We start from the raw sequence: 11,382 nt of genomic DNA, 5'->3' as shown, positions 1-11,382 counted from the left end.
CCATTTTTTTTTTTTTTTTTTTTTGTACAGGGGATCGAACTCCGGTCCTTGTGCTTGCAAGGCAGACAGCAGAACCACTGAGCTAAATCCCCTGCCCTAAAATTTTTTTAATGTATTGTAAAAAACACATTGCCATCAGCCCCTTCAAAAATACTCTCCCTTCATTTCAAATACACTTATCCCATCATTCTTGTCACTTTCTGAAGCAGCTCTGGAGATCCTCTTTCATGCCTTTAGTTGGGACATTGCGGCTGACTTGACGCTGTGAATCAATTAAAAATGTTTACCTTTCATGGTCATTTTGACTTTGAAGAAGAGCCAAAAGTTGCATGGCACCAGCACCAGATCTGGTGAATAAGGTAGATAAGGAAATACTTTCATGTTTTATGAGGCTAATTTTCCATTCGATGACATTCAGCGACAGCATATTTGCCATATTTGTTATTACAACTCACAAAGGCACTCAGGAAAGAGGACTTCCAGAACTGCTTCAGAAAGTGGAAGGAACAATGGGATAAATGTGTTCAAAGTGAAAGGAGTATTTTGAGGGGGATTAATGGCAATATATTTTCCTATATTAAATGTTTCAACTTAAATATTAAGTAAAGAATGACTATTTACTGTCTAATAGTTCTCAGTACGGATGTCTTCAGATTCGGCTGGATCCAGGGTGCCAGTGATATAAAGCCCCATCCCCATTTCTCAATCTCTGTCTTTCTCTGACCTCTGCTTTCTTTTTGATCAGTTTCATTCTCTGGTAGTCCTTCCTGCTAGCAAAGATCGGCCTGGAAATGTATTATTCTTAGTACATAAAGTCTCATAAAAAGAGAAACCCTCTTTCTCAGTGTTCATAGCAATCCTTTCAGTTATTCAGATGGACTGTTTTTCAGTACGTGCTTACCTCTGGATCAACAATTGTGCCCATATATTTCTTCTGAATTATAGCTGGTCTGGTTTATGGGAGATCTTGAATCTTCTAAGAATTTAGGAGATATATTCTTGAAGATTTGGGAGGCAGTCCTTAAGAACAATAGTCATACCTCACACTGCTGTGGGAGCGCATAACAGGGCAAAAAAACCTGTCATTAAGACAGGTTCATTTTTGGAAGCTGACATGAGAAGTCATTCTTTATAACCATAGCTACTATTTATTGAATCTTTGCAATGTGCCAGGCACTGAGCTAAGCACTTCACATACATGACCTCATTTAGTCTTCACCACCACTTCTGATATAGGAACCAGTATTCTGCCCTCTTCAAAAAAATAAATAAAGTGGACGCAGAGAGATTAACATCTTGTGAACCTAACAGGTAGTAAAACTACGTGGAATGCGAAATGCTCCAGGTGAAGAATCTCACATGGAAAAACTCAGAAGTATCTTGGAAGAACTGACCATAGCCTGGACTCTGAAAGCAAAAGGAGCTCCAGGTGAAAAGCCTTAGTAGACACAGTAGACACGAGCAAGTCAGGCACCACAGCATACCTTTTCCCCACTGCCTTACCTGTACTTTCAGAGCACTGTTTTCAGAGTCTGATGGCCCAAATAAGCGTGAGCGACAATCTGGATGATAAACTTCATCTAATTCTTGGCTCATTTCCGGAAATGTGGCCCAGTGTTCTGATCAAAAAACATACCTTGATTAAAATTGGTGTTTGGAGAAAGTTTACCCTGTATGGCCTATTATTTCAATAGTTTTAGCAGCATTGGAACAAATGTACTGTTGCTAGTTGCAGTTTTGTAAGTGTGTTTGTCTAGCAGGATAATCTTGAGAAGATCAGTCAATCAATCTAATTTATCAGGAATCTTTCCCTGGGTCTTGAATTTATTAGTATTCCAGGGTCTAAGTCTTTTGTTTGGATTTGTTTGTTTGTTCCACCCTTCTGGGCAGATAGAGATTGCACTTCTGGATGTCTTTCATGTTAACAACATGTCATCATCCCCACTGCAAGCACTATGGGACCCCAAGTCTGAGACCATCCTATAGAGAAACCATAGTATATGTGCACTAGCCGAGAGTACAGAGACACAGAATCAGAAATTGTATATTTCTATTTGTATGGACATTAAGTGGGGAAGTATCTCTTAAAATTTGCTTCCCAAAAGTCTAGAGCTGTATAAATAGCTAGCTTAAGGTCATCATTTAGGTCTGTCCATCTGAAATACCTTTCTGTGCTATGATTGGGAAAGATGGGGAGAAAATAATAAGGGTGGAAATACCACTGAGAGTTCTGCGGGCACTGCTGGATGCCTTGAAGGCAGCACTGAAGGCTTATTGGATACCTTAGAGACAAAGTAACAATCACCTGACTGCCATACAGCTCTTAGAATGAAATTTGACTTCACCATATCACAGTTAACCTTTTGTCTTTACTTCTTTGAAGAGGCCTCAACCAAAAGACTCACCATAACGTAGGAATTATAAAACACATTTAACAAACACTGGCTCCATTGAATAGGTACTGACTCTGAGCCCCATCTGTTGGGATCATGAATTCCTTTTAACCCAAGTGACAGTACAACCAGATATTCCTGTAGGCTAGGGGCTTTCAATTTGGGGTGATTTTGCTTGGACAATGGCAATGTTTGGAGACATGTTTAGTTGTAGGAAGGTAGGTGAGTAGAAGTTGGGGATCCTGCTAATGAACCTACAATGAATAGGAAAATCACCTATAGCAATGTATTATCTGGCCCAGAATGTTAATATGGAAGCTGAAAAATCATGCTCTACTTCTGTCCATGCTGTGAATTACAACATTGGAGCACTGAGCTTGGGAGGATGTCTGTGACACTGTGAATAATAGAGACCCATATGACATAGGGAATCTCCAAGGCTTTCTTACCTTCCATATCCTGGGCATGTGGGACAGAGCAGGGAGAAAATCGAGACAAACACTTGAAAAGCAACAGAGTGATTAATGAGCAAATGGAGACACCAATGTTGGGCTGTGAAAAAAGTCCAATTCTGTAAGCGCAAGGTGTGGTCCTAACTCTGTCTGGGCCTGTGACCTTGAGGACTGCCTGGCTCCTGGGGACTGTAAAATCAGGCCTGCTCTGGCCATTGTTGGCTTGGAAAGAGATCCAAAGCTGTGAGCTTTGATAGTCAATCTTTTCTTCTACCATATTAGTTAGTGCTGACATAATGAAATATCACAGACTACAGGGTTCAAGTAGTCTGTTTATTGTTTCACAGTTCTGGAGGCTGAAGATTAAAGTGCTATTATGTTTAGTTTTTTCTGAGGTCTCTGTCTTTGACTTGCAGAGAGCTGTCTTCTCATTGGGTCTTCACATGAAACAGGCATCTTTTTCTGGGTTTCTGAATTTCTCCTTCCTCAATCCCAGTTTTTCTCCTCTTTTTTTTTCTTTTACTACCCCTCCACCTTCTTTTTCTTCTGTACTGGAATTTACACATAGAGCCAACAGAATGCTAGCCAGGTGCTGTACAACTGAGCTACCTCTCCAGCTTCTCATAGGATACCAGCCAGATTGGACTAGAGCCTGCCCAAAAGACCCCATTTATTTTAGTACCTGTTTAAAGTTCTCATCTACAAATACAATCACATTGTGAGGTACTGGGGGTTAGGATTTCAACATATGAATTTGTTAGGTGGGAGGGGTGGGTGGCAGAGTTTTCTCTCCCTAAATTTAAATGTAAATGGTATAGCATTCATATGTTAAAGAAAACAGCAAAGGTGTGGGAAATTAAAGACTTTTTGATGGGATGCAAAAAACAAAACACTATGAAAACTCAGTAAAGTGGGATAATGAGATTCCCCCTCTGAATGTGTTGATGTTTATCAGATCTTTTAAATTCAGTGGTGTTTGTTTTATTAAGTTGAGTGTGCCAGAGGTCAGGGCATATATGTTTATAATTGCTATCTTTTTCTGTTGAATTGTTTTTTAATCAATATATAATGACCTTCTTTGCCTCTTCTGAAAAATATAATGTGGTAATAGGCAAAAACAAAATAAAAAACCCAGTAGGAAACATGTATCATTGGCCTTCAAATTGGAAACAGATTCTGTTTATTTTCAATTACTTATTGACAAGATATAGCCTCATCATTTATCATCATCTTTTCAAAGTTAATTGCTCTGCTTTACCAGGTTATCTATATTAACTGTCTCATCAATACTGAATCCACACCTGAATCTCTTTTCTGACAAACACAGGGACAGTGGGAACTGAAAGTGAAAGCTTAGAGCACATCTTTGTTACATTCCTTAACACATGAATGCTGTTTCACTGGCATTTAAATTTAAGAAACACACCAGAACATTCTGGAATATAAGGTATGCTATGGGCTAAATTATGCATCCTCTCCTCAGTTTATATGTTGCCATATTAACCCACAGTAGCTCAGGATAAAATTGAAGGCTGGATGTTCTTTGGCTACACAGATTTCGTGGGGAAGATAAGGCTGGCACAAAATTTTATCTTATTGGTGCAATTCTGATTTTTAAAAAGAGCAAATGAGCATATTGTAAATTTTCAATATAGACAATTGAAGGAAGTCTAACAATTAAAATTCCCTGTTTTCATCCTGATTATATGTATGTAGATATGCAGGTATAGCATATATAAAATGTGGCAATGTACGAGTATATATAGTCATGTGTGACTTTTCAGTTAGTGATGGATTGCATATATAAGATTTTGTCACCTAGTGATGTTGTAGCTGTTTTTGCTTGTGTAAGTGGATTGTTTGATGTTTCTACAATGACTAATCACCCAAGACACATTTTGCAGAACATGTCCATATCTTTAAATAAATATATGTATATATATATATATATAATGTAATATAACATATTGCAGACAAAATAGAATAAATTTCTTTTAATATAGTCTGAGAACTTTCCATAAGATGAAATATTATTTGAAAACTCAACTTAAATGGCAGTTTAATATTCTATTTTATAAATGCATCCCCATGTACTCAACCTATCCTTTATTTTTAAGATTTATAAAGCTTTTTCTTTTACTGTGATAAATATACATGCACACAAACCTTTACGAGCAACTTTCATCACTTGCATAGAGTTCACTTGCATAGAGTTCTTTTTCCATATGACAGCATCCATTGTGAGAAAGGCTTTCTCCATGAAGTAGCCTCATGGTTCTTGTGGTGGAAAGAAAACAATTTCTTCCGTGACACAGGCACACAAGCAGCTAGTTTCAAAGACCTTCTAAAAATTTTGGTAGAAATCTAGTATTTTTCTTTATTAACTGACCAATAGTAAGATGCCTTAAGTTTGATGCAGTACTTTTTAATTGAATGATTGTCAAGTGGCTCTCACTGTCGTTTCTGTTGGAGCAATCCATTGTCAAGGTAACTCTTCTTGTCTGAGCCAGGGCAGAAAGTTCCTGGGATAGAAAAGCCATATGAATCAGGACTTCTTTGGATACAAGCAACAAACACCCAAGATAAGGCGGCTTCAACAAAAATGAGCAGCACACTGTCTCATATTTCCAGAAAGGATGATCTCAAATGAGCACGGGTATAGAGATTCAAGATTACTAACACTCACTTGGTCCCTCTCCTTTGATTTCTCGGTGTGTGTACTTCATTCTCTGATCTCTAATTGATTACTTTTCTTTGAGGCTAGAATGGTGGCTGCTGGTAGCACATGTCTGACCACTGCCCAGCTCTGCCCACAGGGAGTAAGGAAGCTACTCTTCATTCCAGTTTTAAAAGTACACCATCAATGCAATTTCTGTGTTGAGGGCCATGAGGTTTTGTGAAGTGGAATTCCTCCTGATGCCACAATAGTAGGCAGATCAGAAAGATACGAATCTCCCAGGAGTATGGGTTCCAGAAGAGTGGAAGGGAGCATCTCAGTCAACAGTAAAGTTTCCCTAAGGAAGGCAGCAACAGCTGTGTTCTTCCTCCCCACCTGCACCACTGTGGACCCAGTGATGAGGGCTTGCCATGAAATCTTTGCAAGGCCAACTACTGATAAAGGCTTCCACCTGTTCATTGTAAAGGACAAAAAGAAGGCCCATTCATTGTGGAAAAAGAAATGTCATGGTGACATTTCACGTGACACTACAAATTAGTTGTTGAACATAATAATGATGTTCATTGTGCATTTTCCGTGTGTCAGGCATGGTGGTAAATGCTTTATGTGAATATTATCATTTATTCATCATAGGGATGTTATTTCTATTTTAGAAATAAAGTAACCGAACCTTGAAGAAAGTTAAAGAGATGTGACAAATTGGCTTAGAAGTTGCAAAGTCGGGATTTGAACCCATGTCTTCTACTTGAAAGTCTACAGGCTGACTTTATGTAATATATTGATTTAAAATATTCCAGAAATGGAGAGCTCTATTTCCTTAGTCTGTTCAATGGAAGTAATATTCATAGAGCACTTTCTACATTTAGACCTATAATAGGAGACACATGCACGTGTGCACACACACATACACACACGCACACACATATATATATAAAGAGAGAGGGAGAATTTTGGTCTGACAAAAAATTTAGTGGAAAGTCAAGATTCTATACATCCCCTCACTGCCCCCACCATTCCTCTATTATTAATATTTTGCATTCATGTGATACATTTGTTATAACTGATGAGCTGATACTGATATTTTATCAACCAAATTCCATAGTGAATATATATTTTTAAAAAAATTTTGGGGGGTACTGGGGATTGAACTCAGACCTTGCACTTGCAAGGCAGACAGCAGCATCACTGAGTTTAATACCCAGCCCTATAGTTTATATTGTTTATTTTTTTATGCATTCTATGGGTATTGACAAATGCATGATGTTAGTAATCCATTGCAGTAATAATACAAATATAAAACTGTTATACTAAATCTAAAATTCCTATAAAATTTAATATCCTTCCCAAATCCTGGCAACAGCAGGTATTTTTATTGTCTAAATAGTTTTGACTTATAATATCATGTTGTTGAAATAATAAAATATGAAACTTTTTCAGATTGCCTTATTTCATTTAACAGTCTCTATGGTCCCTCTATATTTTCATGATTAAATGTCTAATTTCTTTCTATTGCTGAATACTAGTTCATTGTATGGATGTACTACAATTTGTTTATCCATTCACCTATTGAATAACATCATATTTACTTCTCAGTTTGGGCACTTCTGCATAAAACTGCTATAAACATTCATGTACAAATGTGTTAGCCAGCTTTGCATTACTGTAACAAAGTACCTGAGATAGTAAACTTAATACAGAAAAAGGTTATTTGGGTTCACTTTTTGAAAAAAGTTTTATCCATAGTCTATGGGTACTGCTGCTTTGAGCCAGTTCATCATGGTGGAAGTGCATGGCAGAGAAGGCTTGCTCACCTCATGGTGGCCAAGAAACAAATGAGAAAAGTCCAGGGTCCCAATATTCCATTTATTGTACACCCTCAATGCCCTAACTTCCTTCCACTAGACACTCACCTCTTAAATGTTCCATCACCTTCCAGTAGCACCAAGCTGAAGAACAAGCCCCTACTACATAGACCTTTGAAGCCCAGCCACATCTAAACTATAGCAGCAGGTTTTTGTGTTTTCAACTCACTTGGGTAAACATCAAGGAATGTAATGGTAAGATTGTGTTCCATTTTGCAAGAAACTGCCAAAATGTTTTTTGGAAGGAACTTTGGCTATACTATTTTATATTCATATCAGCAATGAATGCTGGGAATATCCTCACCACTTTTTATTTCCAACAGCAATTCCTGTTGCTCCATATTCTCACCAGCATTTTGTGTTGTCATTGCTTTGGATTTTAGTCATTTGTTAGGTGTGTGTTTATACTTCATTGTTGTTTTGATTTGCAATTCCCATCAGCATATGATGCTCAGTATACTTGTTGTGTAATTAATTTGTCATCTGTATATTGTCTTTTGTGAGATGTCTGTTCAGATTATCTGCCTATTTGTTAATTGGGTTTTGTGAGATGGTAAAAAGTATTAAGTCTTCATCTCATACAACTCCTACAATCCTAGGAAATTTGAAAGTGATGTTGCTTATACGCCAAAGAGATGGGTTGTGGCTGGCAGGTCTTGGTGACTTTAGCGTGGGGCAGGTCACCAGAAAGACCAAAGCAGGATTAAAAGGGTTGACCTCAAGGGCAGGGAGAGTGTCTATAGGCTGAGCTATTCACCAATGAGCAGTGATTTAATTAATCACTCCTATGTAATGAAGCTTCATAAACATTTTAAGAAAGGGAAGCTTCTGGTCAGCTGAACATGTGGAGGTTCTGGAGGCTGGCTCATCTAGAGAGCATATAAGTTCCACACTACATCTCACATACCTAAACTTATGCATCTCTTCCATCTGGTCGTTTTCTGTTTTTGTAATGTTCTTTATAATAAATCAGTAGAGAAAAATGTTTCCCTGAGGTCTGTGAGCTGCTCAGGCAAATTAATTGAAATCAACAGGGCTGTAGAAACCCTGATTCACCTAGGCTTGAGGTTGGCATAGGAGGCAAGTGCAGGGGAAGAAGTCAGTCATGGGGACTGAGCCCTATATTGATAGTATCTGGCCTTTTCTCCATGAAGATAGTGTCAGGACCTAATTGGATTAGAGGTCATGAAAGTGCAGAATTGAGTGTTTCGTGTGTAGGCAAAGAAAATATCACATATTTAGTCATAGAAGTCTTCTGTGTTAATTGTTGAGGGACAGTAGGAGAAAGTTTGCTTTTTTCCTGTATCCTCAGGTGTTTGTTATTGCTGAGTTCTTTGTGTATATTGGATACTAGTCCTTTATCAGATACATGGTTTGCAAAGATTTTTGTCACAGTCTGTGGCTTGTCTTTTCATTCTCATGACTGTGTGTTTTCAGGAGAGGCCTTTAATTTTAACAGAGTCAAATTTATCAACCAGGTATGCTGGCACATGCCTGGAATCCCAGCACTTTGGGAGCCTAAGGCAGGAAGATAAAAAGTTTGAGCTCAATCTGAGTAATTTAGTGGCTTAGTGAGACTTTGTCTCGAAATTAAAAAAAAAATTAAAAAGAGCTGGGGATGTAGCTCAGTGCAAAGTCTCTGGGATCAATTTTGAGTATCACCAAAACAGTCCAATTTATTAATTGTTTCTTTCAAGGCTTATGTTTTTGGTGTCATATAAAAGGTCATCATCAGGACAAAAGGTGTAGAGTACTTGCACAGAACACTGCAATGGAAACAGAAATCCGGGGCCAGGGATTTGTCTCAGTGGTTCTGCCACCTGCCTTGCAATTGCAAGGGCCATAACAAAAAAAAAAAAAAAAAAAAAAAAGAAAAAGAAAGAAAACAGAAATCCAAGATCACCTAGATTTTATCCATATTGTCTTGTAGGAGATTTATAGTTTTTTATATTAAGGTGTATGGTCTATTTTGATTTCTTCTTTGTGCAAGGTATGTTATAAGGTCTATGTCTAGATTTGTTTTTTCATATGTGGATGTGGTTATTCCAGAATCATTTATTGAGGACACTATCCTCTTTCCATTGAATTTCCTTTGCCCCACTATCAAAGATCTGAGTCCATTTGTATGGGTCTATTTCTGGACTCTATTCTGTCCATATATGTATATTGTAAATTTTATATTTTCGTTGTTTTTTTGAGACAAGGTCTTGCTATGCAATTCAGGCTGGCCTTAATCTCACTTTGTAGTCCAGCACTTTGTACTCAGCAATCCTCTTGCCTCAGCCTCCTGAGAACTGGGATTATAGGGGTGCACCACCACTGCTGGGTCATATATTTTTTCACACTTAACAAAGAAGTTTGCATCTATCCATCGCAAAATACTTATTTTGAAGATGAAGATACTGAAGCTCAGAGTGGACGAGCACTCTCTTCCCAGAATAACAGCTAGCAGGAAGTAGAGTCAGAATCCAAATCCACATCTGCTGGAGTGATTTTTGTTCTTTCTGTGCCAGTGGTGCAGGACTGGGGCCTGAGTAGTCAACTTTAACCTGAGATGGCACTCTCTGGGGGCTAACACTAACATCTCCTTTCCTTAATGGTCTTTGGAATCTTGGCTCAACTGTTCCTTGGTTATAATCAAGAGAGCATATCTCTCACAGTTCCTTTGGGCCTATGGCATAAGCTCTGATCTAAAATTTACCTTTTGCTAAAACATTGAGCCCATTTTACTGTGTATGTGTGTGCGATTTTGAGCATAAATTTTTTCCTAGTTTGCACTGACCCATTTTGCTGAGAAGTCCCTTTCTCATTGGCCTTGTCATTGAGGGATTCCTATTGTCTTTCTGAAGGCAAAACCTGCTGAATGAGACTATTGAACAGAGCACAGTGCTAAGAATCTCCTGGGTAAAATTAACCCTCTGTTGGCTCTCTGTGTTGCCCAGATAGAGTATCTCTACAGTCTACTCATGAGTTCTATTTCAATGTCAAAATTGAGATTTAAAAAAAAAAATCCTACAATCATATTTTTAACACCAGTGGAGAGTACTTTGACAAGAATTGTCAAAGGACAAAATCCAACAACTTAGTTTGAAGCTCTTAATTGGTTTTATTCGCAATTCTAGGATGGCACAATATTTCATTCCTAAAATAGAATGTATTCAATAGACAGAAAAGGGCTGAAGGAATAGAAACAAGAAACAAAAAGTGGATCAGCCATGTCAAAGTCACTTTTCTTGTATGTTAGGGATAAAGAGACACAATAATAGAAAAATAACTGACTAGTTATAGTAGTTTACTTCAGCTTATATTTTGCTAAGGATTAAGGAAGAAAGAGCCTCATTCTCACACCCTTTGAAATTGGCCTGTTGAAGAAATTTGGCTGTCTCTTTAATTCTAGTTTTTTTGCGAAATCAGATAAAACATGATGTCCAACTTAATGACATGGAATGCTAGTGGCCGTGACTCTGTTTCAACTTGTAGCCTGGTCTGTTGGGGCCTAGCATAAGAAATTAGTCCAAAACAATAGCCACCCATTATTTTTATTTAACAGAAAATAAGGTTTATAATCTCCAAACAAGTGAAGAAGTTTGTAGTACATCACACAGTAAATGAAGTGGCACAGTTCCAATTCTCATCTGGTGCCAAAAGCAAAGCAGGTGGACTTTGACACCAAGCCTTCCTCTGTGAGAAGTGCACGATCTCTGACAGAGGTGTTAACAGTAAAGAAGGCTGTGCTATACTTAGAGAGCTCCTAATGAAATGATGTGGGGGCTTTCAGTACCATGCCATTGACACTGAAAATCATTATTTTAAATCAAAACATACACGACGACCCTATAATGACTTTAAACACTGTTCCTAGTGCTTCACAAATATCAGCCTATCTCTATGGATTCATACCACTCTTTTTGAGCCCCCCTGGTGCTAGGCAGTGTCTGTAGTCCCAGGTACTCCTCAGGGTGAGGTAGGAGGATCACTTAGCCCAGGAGTTTGGGTTC

The sequence above is a fragment of the Fukomys damarensis genome, unplaced genomic scaffold (genome assembly GCF_012274545.1).
Source record: "Fukomys damarensis isolate Sample0158 unplaced genomic scaffold, DMR_v1.0_HiC HiC_scaffold_38, whole genome shotgun sequence".
NCBI lineage: Eukaryota > Metazoa > Chordata > Mammalia > Rodentia > Bathyergidae > Fukomys > Fukomys damarensis.
This window is presented reverse-complemented; position numbering follows the sequence as displayed.